Below are 13,741 nucleotides of genomic sequence, written 5' to 3'. Positions count from 1 at the left end.
CGATTTTTTTCAAGAAGGATTTTCAAAGCATTTTGATGCAAGAACATGTGTGGGATAACATCGATCCCGGGCTCTGCCGAAAATTGATAGATTCAGTTCCAAGGGTTTCTAATTGTGTTAAAAGAGTCAGGAACACACCCAATATTAAGTTCCCTTTAAAATGTCACTGTTTTACACTGATACTTTTTTTGGGGGGTTTACGGTTCGGTGTTGGGCTTGCAATTGCACCCATAACACAAAGTCAAATTGAGCGAGTTATACATAGGCCTATGTATATATGGGCCTGTGGATATTTTAATCAATTTGTTCGTCTCCAACTTATCACGACGTTGATGCATGCGGAATATAAAGCTCAGATGTAATTATGTAATATGAAGAGCAAAGTCAGTATTATAGGAAAAAATGTAAAGAAGGATTTAGATAACGTGAGCAACGGATAAAATTAAATGTATTGAGATCCAAAACTTTAAAGAACTTCTATAAGAGAACATATGCTGTCGAGCCTTTCAGCGGATCAAGGTTCAAACTATCAGCCAACTTCTTTGAAGATAACCGTTAGTAGTTACGCTAATTATTATGGGACAAAAGGAATCTAAATGAAACGTGTGATGACAGTCATTGTCAACATTTTTCTGTATTTCGCGTAATAATAATAATAATAATAATAATAATAATAATAATAATAATAATAATAATAATAATAATATGGCTATCTTTTAACGTTAACTTGTAGTTTACAACCTCAAAAAGTGGCTCATGTTACCATACGAGACGAATCATTTTTTACCATAAGCAGCAGTTATTCTGATTTCGTGTATTGAACACTGGAATATGTTTTGTACAAATACGTTTACCATTTCAGACTTGACGCTCATAAAACTGTTGAAAGTTTTACGTAGGTTCAGCTAGCCCAAATGAATGTTGTCACCATTCTTTTTAGTTCTAGTCTAACTACACAGCTGAAAAAAAAAAAAAAGTTACTTTGATGAGTGTCACTATCAGGAGGCGTGGCCTTTGGCGTCTTTGACCAGTCAGGAACCACATATGCTTAGTCTTCGAGTGGCGTGCGTAAGTGAAGGTGTGCTTTATTAATCGGGTATACAATATATTTTCTGGTACCTGAGATATCCCTTCGATATCACTGATGGTAAAAGGGGTAATGTAAGAAAGTGTAGTGGATGTTATGCGGAAAACTCAAATGAGTAAGTGGTGAAAGATGAAAATATATACCGCCCACGTTCGCGTTCCTTGTTCTTGTTTTGGCACCGGAGAAATTGTTCAGCCAAGTTCTGGGATTCAATTATTCTCCTCGTTGCAGCTAAAGGTAAGACTTCCCATTGGAAATTGTTCTGTATTGGAAATAAAGTAGTACGTTGTACCTTTATACCCTTAATGGTGAAAGATTGTCGGGTTAGACTTACGTGTCGTCCCTCTTGGTCTAAAAGCCGACAGAATATGTTAGGAAATTATGAAGCTGTCTTACAAGGCCTATATTTCGTTCTTCCAGCTGGCTCTAAAACCCGACAGAATACGTTAGGAAATTATAAGGCTGTGTACTGTCATGCCTACGTACTTTCTTCTTACTGGTCTACAAGCAGACAGAATATGTTAGGAAATTAGGAGGCTGTGTCTAACTAGGCCTAGGTGTCATTCCTTTTGCTGGTTCTAAAAGTTGACTGAATATGTTAGGTAATTATGAGGCTTGTTTTGCTTCATCATAGGCTAACCTAAATGTATCGAGTAATTCACGACTTGCGTAGTCTATTTCTTATCAATGATTAAAGGCGGTGTCATTTTCTTCATTCATGGGCCGCAGTCATATGCAGTTGGTCGTGCAGTGCACTTCTGATCTTGCATGCGAAGTCAAGCCTTATCCTGATTGCAAAGTTTATCCAAAGCAGCCAGCTGTACTTGCGAAGGTGAAAAGGCCTATACTCGTCTCGTAGCCGAAGATCGACAACTTAGTTTTTAGGGAAGAACAGCTCTTATCTGTTCTAGGGAAGAACAGCTCTTATCTGTTCTAGGGAAGAACAGCTCTTATCTGTTCTAGGGAAGAACAGCTCTTATCTGTTCCAAACCAAAGAAAATGATATTTAATTAATTTCAAAATAAGCATGATCAATTAGTACTATTAGTCGTAAAAAATATTCCAGGAACGAATATTTCTGATGGTAGGTGATATAAAGCAGTGGTTTTTATGTCCGGGGTTAGCTGGACCTCGTACATGCATATTAAATTCTTTTTTTGAGCTTATCTGAGCGAACCGGCAGTTGTTCTATTAGCACAACGCTTCAGTGGTGAACATTTTAAAGGAAATTTATTATGTCAAGAATATTATCTGATATATTGATACTTGAAGCAAAAAAAAAAAAAAAAAAAAAGCCCGTTCACATCAGACTATTCGGCCTCTGTGATAAAATGAGCGCTCTTTATTAGTGGTATGGGATCACAATGTAACGGCACCTCAGTAGTTATCACTTTGATTCGCTAATCACCGCAGTTTACTTGTAGGCAACTTCTACTTATTGTAAATCCTTGATACTTAACACTTTATTATTATAATTTTCTTATGAATACTTCGATTTGTGCTTGACTCCTTTTGCGTTAAGCAGTAACCTTTCCCCCTCCTGAGCTCGTATGTGAGTTGTCTGTCGTACATGCCGCAATGAGTGTGTAATTTATTTATTTTTTTTTTTCAGCGGTAATGGCGAGCAGCGCCGAGTCTTTGTTGCTTGGGTCACTAGTATTAACCATAGCTGAAATAATACATTTAAAAGCAGTAATTCATAATAAACCGTTATAGAATAATAAAAAAAGCCTTTATAAAACGAGTTTGAAAGTAAAACGGGCAACAGGTTAACCGGTCGGTGTACCGTATTTGTGCAATCTGCTATAGACTTCAGATTGTTTAGTAGACAAGAATCTTTTGTATTCATTTATTGTATTCGCAGTATTATAATCAATATGAAATATTAATTATAATGCAGGTAGAAAGTCGACCATACTGAAATTATTCTTAGAGAGAGAGAGAGAGAGAGAGAGAGAGAGAGAGAGAGAGAGAGAGAGAGAGAGAGAGAGATTCTTAGGATATTAATTCATTGTTTGGCGCGAGAGACGTCTCTGGATTTGGGACCCCGTTCTGTGATTTGCATATATATATATATATATATATATATATATATATATATATATATATATATATATATATATATATATATATCTTTAATCGTTTGTGGATGCAGAAATAGTTTCTGGGCTTTGAAGGTTTTTACGGTGAAAACGATTTCTTTATTGTGTAGATACCGGTTTTTTTTTTTTTTTTTTTTGTTAATTATTAATTCCTTCACTTTGGGACGCGGGAGATGTTTCTTAACGTAGGAGACGTTTCTGAAGGTGAAAATGCTGTTTTTTTTTTTTTTTCTTTTTTACATAGAATATAACTTCCTCTTCTTATGACGATTCGTACGGAACGTTTTGGATTGTAAAGTTTTTTATATGCCGTTATGATTTTTTTTCGATCATAATTTCCCTTATAGGGAATGGGTGACGCTTCTTAAGGAAAAATGTTTTTCAATCTATTTAGGATTATTTTTTTGGTATTTCTCTGCTTCGGAGCTTTAAGAGACGTTTCTAGTGATATTTTTTTTCTACCATTATTTTTCTTTGGGTGTGCAGGAGACATTTTAGATGGAAAGAAAGGTTTTTTGCTCAGAATCCTTTTTATTTTTCTCGGCGAGGAACCTTAGACGTTTCTGGAGATGATAACACTGTGGTACATATATATATATATATATATATATATATATATATATATATATATATATATGTATATATATATATATATATATATATATATATATATGTATATATATATATATATATATATATATATATATATATATATATATGTGTGTGTGTGTGTGTGTGTGTGTGTACTGTATATACAGTATATGTATATTTATATATTTGTATATATATTATAAATATACACACACATATATATATATATATATATATATATATATATATATATATATACTTATATATATGTATATATATATTTATATATATATATATATATATATATATATTTATATATATATATATATATATATATATGTATATATATATATATATATATATATATATATATATATATATATATATATATATATATATATATATATTTATATATATATATATATACATTTATATTTATATATATATATTAATATATATGTGTATATATATATATATATATATATATATATATATATATATATATATATATATATATATATATATATATATATATATGGACGTGGAGATGGAAAGTGTAGTAACAGCTCCGATTTTTTTTTTTATTAATAATTCCTCTTTGGGAAGTGGGGTATGGTTTCTGGAATTAGAAACGATTATGTTTCTTTAATGATTTTTTTATGACTCATTTTGGGTTGTGAGCTTAGGGCACACATCTAGAAGTGAGAACGCTTAACGAGTTCCTTAGAGTTTTACTTATATTTCCTTTGAAGGTAATTTGAGATGTTTGGTGGTGGTAAAAAACTGTGTTAATTATATACATTTTTTCTCTCATTCATTTCATTCCGTTTTGAGGGACGTGATGGACGTTTATGAAGGTTAAAATCATTACTTGAAGTAAGACTACTATGGATTTTTGTTTTCTTAATAATTGTTTTCGGTCTAACGTTGAGGCGGTTTCGGAGGGTACAAATGTTTTACATGTGATTTTGATTTAATTTTTATTATTATTTCCGTTTTAAAACATTTTTATTTACTTGTTCTTTCTTTTGGTTGCCGTAAATGTTTCCTGAAGTAAATCCACTCTGTGCTTGTTTACTTTTTTAATCATAAATTCCATTTTTTTAGGATATGAAAAGATTTCAAGCGTTCTTGTGAATAAAAACACTTTCTATTCTGTTCGGAATATTTATTAGTACTGATTTGCTTTTTGATAAAAAAAAGTGTCCTGTATTCTTAAGATAATTTTCTTTTTAATATATACTAAAGAAGTTGTGAAGGTATAGCCTATACCTAGGGACTTCTCTCGGAAACCTAATAGTTTTCCGCATTGTATAGATTTTATTTTATCATTGATTTTTTTATGCAAACGTGAAATATATTTCTGCAAGGAAAATGGTTTATTTTGCTGTTAACATTCACTGTGGTTATCGATTTCCTTTCTTGGTGAAAGTCCACGTTTCCTCGTGTAAAAACTGTTTTTGTACTGTTACAATTTTGTGATCATAGAAGACGTTTCTTGGGATGAAAAGACCTGGGATGTGTAGATTTTTTGGGTTAACTTCCTCTTCTTCTTGAGAGAGAGAGAGAGAGAGAGAGAGAGAGAGAGAGAGAGACGATTGTGGAGGCAAGGGCGAAAAGGCCATTTTTTAGCTGCATACCGTATATTTTTTTACTCGTTTTTTTTATTTTATTAATTTTTTCGTGGGAGCAGGGTGTGTGGCGCGAGACGGATGTTTCAGGAAATGCATTCTTAAGACAGATCTTTCTTTTGTTCTATTTTTTATTCTATATTCATACCCTTTTATTCAGGGTCTATTGGAGATGTTTCTGCAGCTGTACAGCTTTTTAGTATTATGTGCATATTTTTCACTTCTTAAAATTCTTATTTCTCTTCTTAATATTCCTTTTCTGATGGGGGGTGAGAGCCAGCCTCTTCGCAGGATACGTGTATAGAAATAAGAACGTTTGCTATAATGTTGATAAAGTTCATCATTAATGCATTCTTTTAATGGCCTTTTAGAATTTCTGAAGTAAAACTCTTCCCCTGCTATTTACATTATATATATTAATTAATTTTTTTTGGTGTAGAATACTTTTTGCATTTAAATACTTTATGTTTTTTTGTTTTATTAAGATTATGATTTTTGGGGGGAAGGGGGGACGGGGCCTGGCTGCTTAGTAGACGCCTCAGGGTTCTGGAATGCTATCTGTGCCATTTACGTTTTTATTTTCATTAATTAATTTTCTTTGATGTCTGCAACGGATGCCGTATTTTGCAAAATTGCAATACTCTTTCGGATAAAGAAAGCATTCAGAACCAGTTTCTAAAAATAGGATTATTCTTGATGATACCAAGATTATGCTGTATATTTAATAGTTTTATATTTTTACCATGAAAAGTCCAAATACTATTTGAACTAACCAGTTATTATCAGGATTATTCTTGATGATACCAAGATTATGTTGTATATTTAATAGTTTTATATTTTTACCATGAAGAATCCAAATACTATTTGAACTAATCAGTTATTATCATGAGTGGATAATTCAGTCCTTCTGAACCGAATTGACGCAATGTTATAAATGAGTTCACCTTCAGGCATGCTGATGAATCTTAAAATAGAAAGCGAAGGGGAAACTGAACAGTTTTTAGTTATAAAAAAAAAAAAAAAATCAGCCAGACGAGAGCGCTCGTCGCTGGGTGAAAGCAAATGATGGAAAGAAAATAAAAAAAATATGTTGATAAATGTTCCTCAAAAAAGCTGCTTTGATCACAGAACTTGTGGAAACTAGAATAAAGGTTCTTCAAGATTTTTTAAATGAAGTAGGTTCGATACAGAAAGAATGAGGCACTAGACACGTGGGCTGTGAGGAAAGAGCTCTAATGTTTGATAACCTTGATGACAGTGACGTGATACAGAATTATTTATGCTCGATGTATTGCGTCTATAAGATTGCTCTTTCCCAAAAATCAAGACCAACCTCTGCCAAAAATAACTGATTCATTGAAATTACTTTTCTCGCCTTGGGGAAATATTGTTTTCATAGATGCGCTGTTGCACACACTCAAAATATCTTGCTATTCGAAATCTTTTAATGTTTTTAGGTGTATGCTCATGAAATAAGCAGCGAGTAGGAGAATATTGCCCAAATAATCTCACAAAGCTTCGAGTGATGGTTATATTGAAATAAGAAATACTTCGCATTTCCAAACTAAGAAAAAAATCAAAATAAATGTTCAAAATAAATGAAGCCATAAATTGTTTTTAGGACACAGGTGGTGAATTAAAGAGTCCAAGTGACATTACTTTAATCCAAGGGAAGCTTGACATCACTTTGTCAAGTTTTTACATTCATAGAGTATCATATCACCTAAACGGATATTTTAATGAAAACTAGAAATATTGTTTGTTAGCAGTACGAACAACTGAAAGTAACCTGTAAAAAGTTGGATGCCCTATCATCAAAGTCGTTTAATAAATTCTCAGTAATTACCCCGTGAAAGCAACGAAAATTGTCGTTGCATCCTAGGCACGTGTCTGGAAGTGTTTGCATGCACGAAACAGTATATTCGTGGTTACTTCTTGTAAAGTGCATGCCTTTATTAATTGATTTCGTTTGTTAATGAGTTAGTTCAATTCGTGTCGTGTTTATATATATATATATATATATATATATATATATATATATATATATATATATATATATATATATATATATATATATATATATATATATATATATATATAATATGGAATACTCAACTTAAATTTGGTGGAAGCTGTATCGAATCTGCGTGAGTTTGCTTCAGTTCAGTGAGAAAAAATTCTTTCCCAAGAGTTGACATAAAAATCTATTACAAAACAAGTGAGAAAATTCCCTCTAGGTCTTCTTAGCAAGAGAGAAACCTCTATTTACATCTGATTAACAAGGCAGAAAATATCCACTTGCAGCCGCTGAATAAAGAAGAATATAGCATCACAACGCAAGAAACTTACCCTTACCCCATTTCTGTATGTGACAAGACTCGTTTCCCCAAAGTAGTAAACACGAAAACATCCCATATTGTTTAATACGTAAGAAAACGTCTTGTAACGTAAACTTACTGAGTGAGAAAACGCCCCCTTAACTCATTCAGACTTACTAAAACTCCACATTGCACCAAGTTACTGTAGTAATCGTAAAAGCTTTATTTTAAAGATTTCTATAGCGCGAGAATACACCCTCTTGGAAGCGTTTAGTAAGCGGTCGACGGCGTTATCCCAAGCCAACTGGCAGGATAGTATTTTCACACTAGTGGAGAGCCGGTATACTTCACTGGAGAGAAATGCGAAGCTCCTTTCCAACCATTAACGTGGTTTCCGAAAGATCAACCCTAATGACTCGATGTTAGCCATAATTTTTTTTATTATGCTCATTATTAACTTGTATGTGGTCTCTCTCTCTCTCTCTCTCTCTCTCTCTCTCTCTCTCTCTCTCTCTCTCTCTCTCATTCTGTACCTAAAATAAACCTCTTGTTGTTGAAGTGCAACCTTAGGAAATTTGATCCTGTAATAGCCGTAAGGGTTATATGGTAGAATGCTTTCTCCTAGGGAACACGGTTCTGGCGGAATAATCATGTCTTTTTGTCCTTTTACATTATATTGTCGGTGATTATTCCTGGCCGCAGTTCATGTTTAAAAGTTATTTTCTGTCTTTGACTATTTGGGACAGTTTTCTTTTACAAGCATTCACACACATACATAGGGACATACATACATATATGTATGTGTTTGTGTGTATGTATTTATAAATATTGACATATATACGTATATAATTATATATAATACAGGTCTGTTCAGAACCTAATTTTGGAGAATCTGTGAAATACAAACACGCACATATATGTGTGTATATACTGTATGTTTCTGTGTTTGTATTGGACAGATTCTGCAAAATTAGGTTGTGAATAGAAGACCTTTATTCTTTTCCTACTGACAAAGTATAATGAGAAACAACAAGCAGACACTGAGTATCAATATTTATCATAAAGAAATAAAAAAGGAAGTTTAATTCTAAAAACACCAGTGCCAGCACTGGTTTAGAAGGATTTTGCAAGCGTAATTTGTGATCATGCTAATGGTTGACAGAATTGGCATGTGTACCATGAACGCTGACATCAACAGTGATTTGACTATGAAATCCTGCGCAATTTGATGTGTCCAGATACCATGTACTGATTATTTTAGCATATTTGATATGGTTATCACGAAGTAAATATTATATAGTAGGTAATTTTCGATAGCATTTTTAATATCCTGAGAGAGAGAGAGAGAGAGAGAGAGAGAGAGAGAGAGAGAGAGAGAGAGAGAGAGAGAGAGAGAGAGAGAGGCGTAAATGTCCTTTCGTCCACGCTCAAGGGCTGAACAAATTTTCCCTGCGTGTTGATTCAGCATCATTGGAGATCGATAGCAAAGCTCATCTGCATATTTCTCAAGCGCAGAGTTGCCTTAACCATATGGCAGTTTGCCTGGAAGCAGTCAGTATATAACGCTGATGTACGAGACAAAACTGAGGTTAATGTATTCATTTTTCTCGGTTATATACCATCTAATTTTCTGCAATGAACCTTTATTAAAGCTATTGCTTCAAAGCTAGAATATATTATTTAATTCAGTTCAGTATCACGGCTCAGCATCCCTTGTCACAATGTCATCTTGTAACCTTCGAGAAAAACACGGTCTTCACATAATGTCATTAAGTGCAATCTTGTTTCACTTATCGTTATCTAAATCATAATCTCGAATATTTACTCTGTTTCTCTTCATTAGATACATACTTTCTGTATATCAGAAAATATTCATTTAGATTACTTAATTTTTTATCTGCCATATATGATTCTCTATGGGTTGTAATTTAATAATTCCCGAAATTGTAATTATTACAGAGCTTTTTAATTACTGATCTTTAACCTGTATCGATTGCGTTCTTTCTTTAATACTCGCGCCCCACAGTCGTCCTCAGTTTGTCTATCTGACTTTGTGGTAAATGTTGTTGGTTTATACCACTTGACTGCATTTCTATGCTTATATAACTTTTTTCTTGTACAACAAGCTGTCAAACTGTCTGTGACATTGCACCATTATGTTTCGTTTCTTTTTCTTTGAATCTCTCGGATTTTGCTGTTAAATGACTTCTGTTCGAGCTCCTGAACGTTGCCGCACTACGAACACTTCCTGCACTTTTCAGACATTTATTACATTAGCAGTTTAACTAGCTACTCTATTTTTCAGTTCCTCTGGCATTTACCAAATGAAATTCTCTCTCTCTCTCTCTCTCTCTCTCTCTCTCTCTCTCTCTCTCTCTCTCTCTCTCTCTCTATATATATATGTGTTATTTATTTGTATGTGTGCACTTTTTACCAGATACGTATGTAAATTAGTAGCCACAATGTGGCTATTACAACACACACACACACACATATATATATATATATATACATACATATATATATATATATATATATATATATATATATATATATATATATATATATATATATATATATATATATATATATATATATATATATATATATATATATATATATATATATATATATATATATATATATATATATATATATATATATATATATATATATATATATATATATATATATATATATATATATATATATTTGTGTGCGTGTGTAATTGTGTGCTATTACATTTACATACGTATCTGGTAAAATTTACACAATATATAAAATGGATTTTCGCCGATCTCTTAGGATTTCTGTTATATGAATATTTCGACAGTTGTGTTCTAGGAACACCGAATTTTCTTTTCGTCTGCCTACATCAGTTGTCATTATTGAAACCTGGAATCTTTTGCTGAGAATTATTCTCATGTTAAGCAGGTAGCGAAATTCGGGTAAAATTGGAGCACCGTATTTCACGGTGCCGGGCCCAATTTGTTTGCGCTAATATATCATTTGCATTAAATACTAAGGCTCTGAATCCAAATAAGTTTTGCGTCTGCCATGGCAAGCATGCTTATTTTGCAGAGTTTTATTGTGGTGTATTTCTGCGTTCATGGAATTGCGTGATTTTTCTGCAAAATACAGTCTGCATTCCGAATGCAAATTTGTTGCGGGATTTAATACGTGAACATTAAACATTTCACTATATCTTGAATTATACATCTGCTATTAGATATTATCCTGATCTTTCATAAATTGAACGTATCTTTTTTTTTATTATTAATTATTCGGCTCTAATATTATACCTCGTCATTTATTATATGGAACAAAATAGGATATATCCAAATGTGTTCTGCATAAACATTCTTGTTTTAACAATAGGTTTTGTGCAATTACCATTTCAAGAATGCGAGCGTGAATTATGATTTAGACTGTATTTACGAAATTGTAATAATAATCCGAATAATTCTGTAACAAACGCAGAATACCACGATCCAGTTTAATCTTCAGTAATTCTAGAATGTTAAATGCTCACAAAGGCTAATGCTAGAATGTTAAATGTTAATGAAGACTGAATTCAAATTGATCGCCTTACTCGTAACGCCTAGTTCCTTGTATAATACAGGAAAGACGGCTTTGGAATCGTATTTAAAGCGAATAAAATAGAAGTGCAAAGAGTAAATTTTGCTGCCGCTTCACCTTTGATACTAAGCTAAATAATAAGTCTGTATGCAAAACTTGCAGCTATGAAATTTTCTGCAATTTCTATAAGTAAATACAATAAGTAAATAGTGTGTGACGAGCGATAAATTACCATCATGTCTGCTTTCTTTAGCGAGTTTTTTGCAGTTACTCCAATCAAACACTGCAATAAACACAAGTAGATTAAATAATTTTTTCGTGTTTATAAGAGAGAGAGAGAGAGAGAGAGAGAGAGAGAGAGAGAGAGAGAGAGAGAGAGAGAGAGAGAGAGAGTGCAGATAATGCGTAATTTGTTAAAGTTTGAGAATGACACAGGCATTCGTGATATGAACTGGATAATTCTGTGAAAACAATTCAGCATTATTCTGGAACCGTCACCAAAATAGTGATGAAAAGGGCAAAAGAAACAGATCAAGTCTAAAACGAATATTCATGAATAAATAGAGCTTGAAAAGGGATAAATACGTAACGTGAGCAGTGCTAGTAATCCTCTCACACTGTTAATTAAGTATTCCTTACTGTCATTCGAGAATCACAAAACCTTGATAACAGAAATAGTTCATCCTTAAATAATATACGTCGCCTATTCAGGTAAAAATAGAAAAAAAATATCTGATGTATGTCGTTTGTCTGTTATTAAGATGATACTTCATCATCTAATGACAAGTTTAACCTTTTACGGGCCTACATTATAGAGAGGTTTTTAAACTTAGTAATGCTTTATTCTTGGATTTTATCCAGTGTAGGCTATTGATGCGTGACCATAGATATAGAAGACTTCTCGCTACAAGGTTTGTTGCCTGAAAGGCACTCACACACACATATATATATATATATATATATATATATATATATATATATATATATATATATATATATATATATATATATATATATATATATATATATATATATATATATACATATATATATACACACACATACACACACACACACACACACACACACACACACACATATATATATATATATATATATATATATATATATATATATATATATATATATATATATATATATTTCCCCTTAGATGGAGTGGCTTCAAGGGTAAATTTGTTGGTTCTCAACAGCTTTGGGAAAATAGATGGCAAGCCCTGGACCTTACTCCACAGCACATGCGACCCAACCCACTTAAACAATTACCCAGTTTATATAATATATGAAATATAAACACTCCTTATCGTGCTTCTCAGGCATGTACAGAAGGATTCCTTGTAATATATTTGAATATCAAGACGAATTATCTTTGTATAAATATATGCAAAGCTTATGGCTTCCGTCCATCCTTCTGTGAGCTTGATAACTAAACTAAAATGAGACATCATTTCTCGTTTATTTTTAGTAATCAAGTCCACAAAAGTATGGACGAAACCTATATGCTTTGTGTGTGTGTGTATGTATATATATATATATATATATATATATATATATATATATATATATATATATATATATATATATATATATATATATATATATATATATATATATATATATATATGTGTGTGTGTATATTATATAATATATATATATATATATATATATATATATATATATATATATATATATATATATATATATATATATATATATATATATTATATGAATTTACATATATACATATACAGTTTAATGTTTGTGTCTGTGCGTCCGTCCATGTGTTTTGTTTGTGTAATTATTTTATACCTTTGTGTATGTGCGTCCGTCCTGTGTTTCGGTTGTGCAATTATTTAATACCTTTCCTGATTTTTTGCTTTATCCGTGACATCTAGAGTCCTAATGAATTAATCATTATTTACTTAGAGCCGATTCGAAAAGAACTGTGCGTGAATATACCTTGTATATTATTCACGTAAATGAGTTCGTTACAAATATGGTCAGTACATTATTTGATATTTTAAGACCGTGCGTGCATACTTCAATAGTAAATGATACGCAAAAATATTTTAATGACATTGAGTAATGAGGAATGAGAATCGGTTCGCGAGCTGAATCTAGACCAGCGCCAAACCCAGCATCTTCCTCCGCCGGCGTCTAAACCGATACTGACTCCCAGTGTGGAGGAGGAGAGGCGAGCGAGTTAGGCTGTGTTGTGACTTCGTATTGCCTTTGAATGTCTCTTTAGCTGATATACAGAAAGTGAGCGTGAAAAAAAGTGATTTATTATGACAAGAGCTTGGGAAAATGATATTTTTTATATGATTTACAAGAAATGAGGAAATTACCCATAAGTAATTGACATCATGACTTGACTCTCTCTCTCTCTCTCTCTCTCTCTCTCTCTCTCTCTCT

The 13,741-nt window shown here is 32.2% G+C and overlaps 1 protein-coding gene across 1 annotated transcript in view; it reads left to right on the top strand.

The window, feature by feature from the left end:
• Positions 1–1,050: 1,050 nt before the first annotated feature.
• Positions 1,051–13,741, top strand: part of LOC136826658 (ankyrin-2-like) — a 745,006-nt gene continuing 732,315 nt past the window's right edge. Inside the window, exon 1 of the mRNA XM_067084011.1 lies at positions 1,051–1,324. The gene's annotated coding sequence lies outside the window, so the exon portion shown is untranslated. The remainder of the gene's footprint in view (positions 1,325–13,741) is intronic.

This window comes from Macrobrachium rosenbergii, chromosome 41 (assembly GCF_040412425.1).
Source record: "Macrobrachium rosenbergii isolate ZJJX-2024 chromosome 41, ASM4041242v1, whole genome shotgun sequence".
Taxonomy (NCBI): Eukaryota; Metazoa; Arthropoda; class Malacostraca; order Decapoda; family Palaemonidae; genus Macrobrachium; species Macrobrachium rosenbergii.
The sequence above is the reverse complement of the archived record's forward strand: the minus strand, read 5'-3'. Positions and strand labels throughout refer to the sequence as shown.